Source organism: Fukomys damarensis, unplaced genomic scaffold (genome assembly GCF_012274545.1).
Source record: "Fukomys damarensis isolate Sample0158 unplaced genomic scaffold, DMR_v1.0_HiC HiC_scaffold_22, whole genome shotgun sequence".
Lineage (NCBI taxonomy): Eukaryota > Metazoa > Chordata > Mammalia > Rodentia > Bathyergidae > Fukomys > Fukomys damarensis.
The window spans coordinates 21658951-21660875 of NW_022900934.1; positions in this window are offsets into that span (position 1 = coordinate 21658951).

Sequence of the window (1925 nt, forward strand, 5' to 3'; positions counted from 1 at the left end):
GATGGAGTGAACCTGGGTCTCTGATGACATTACCAAGCCACCCCATTTGCCAGTGAGTGACAGGCTACTTATTTAAGCCAAGTGATTTTTTTTAACTTGCAACATAAAGGGCACAGTTCACAAATCCTCTCTTCCCAAACACAAAGTATCACTTCTGCCCTGCAGAGCAGTTAACACTACTCTGTACTCCTTCCTTCCTGAAATCTTGTCTGGGATCCCACGTTCACCTAGTCCTTCCTCTTCTCAGTTTCCATTCCTGGTTCCTCCTCCTCTGCCCATTTTCTATCTACCTTCTTTCCCTGGAACTCCCCAGGACTGTGATGTATCATCCCTTCTATGCTCCAGGCTCATGGAAAACCACTATTCACTCTCTTACTTACATGCTGCCCAGGCACCTCAAACTCAATTTTTCACAGCCAAACTTTTTTTTCTTTTTTTTTTTTTTTTCAGTAGTGGGGATTGAACTCAGGACCTTGACACTTGTGAGGCAGGCACAGTGCCACTGAGCTAAATCCCCGGCAACAGCCAAACTTTTGAGCTTCTCCTTCAGTCTGTTTTTTCTGTAGGCTGCGCCATGGAGACCAAGGCTCTTCTGGCCCTTCACTGACTCAAGACTAAAGTCAAGAGTTACTGTGATTCCACAGCACCCACCCACATCCACTTTTACATCCTCTCCTTCAGCTCCCAAGCCACCACCCAGTCTGAGTCGCTAGTACTTTGTGCCTGGAAAGCTTCAGCCGCCTCCTACTGGGCTCCCCACACCCACTCCCCATGCCTTCCAAGCCATGCAGCTTGGGTGACCTTTCAGAAACCCAAATTTGGTATCATTCCCCTGATGAAAATGTCTTCCTTTTCTTTTCAAAACAAAAATCCAAATTCACCATGGAACTGCCTTATTCCTCGCTCACCTCTCACCACACCCTTTCCTTTTCACCTCTACATCTGAGATAAACTGTTCCTTCTTTCTAGGGCAGTTTTCCCTCACTCTTGCTATGCAAAACTCCTAACAGCCTAAGTGCTATTTTCTTAAGGAGGCGTCCCCATCGGTCACCCTACACTAGGACTTCATAATTTTCTCACAAAACTCTTTATTCTCCCTCACAGCACAATTTTCCATGATGCATAATTAAGTATCGACTTGATTCTAATTATTTACATATACATTGATTATTTGTGGCTTCTCTTTCCTCACCCCACCCCAACCCATTACGACTGTCAGAGCCTGCAGGTCTAGAGCAAACTCTTCACTCACTCCACCGTCCCGCCTTTCAGCATTGTACCTGAACCTAGCAGGCGCTCAACAAACGCACCTAATTAGCTTATAAATGAATACACTGACTCATCAGCGCCTATAACACCTCGTCAGACCCGAGGAAGCTGGCAGATTCGGGATTGGCGAGTGACTTGCTTGTCCAAGGTCCTGGGGGAGAAACAAGTCCCACATCATGAGCCTGTATCTTTCCCCACTATGAAAAGGGCCAGGGAGAGGGCTGACAATGCACCACGAGAGTGTCCCTGGAGTAAGTACAAGGATCGCGGAGCAAGCGAGTCAAAGAGAAGAGGAGTTCCCACACCAGGGACTAAAGTCACTCCGCTTGGAAACGAAAAGATCACAATCTGCTGCTGCATATGCATGAGGGGACCACGGGAGCCGTGGTTTGAGGCTGGCCAGAATGCGCCTGACTAAAAATCCTTCAGCTTTAAACACAGGCGCAAGATAATTTTGCGAAGGTACTCAGAAAGCCCTCAAAGGGTCTTCCGTGGTAGAAAGTGAGGGGAAATCGAGCGATGACACAACTTTGTGCCATGTGATTGGGCGTCCGCTGTAGACAGCCCAGCCCCATGAGGGGGGTCCTCCGCCGGCGCGCCTGGAAGACGAAGGGGGCGTCTCCCTCAGCTTTTGCGGCGTCGGTGGCGAGCTGAGG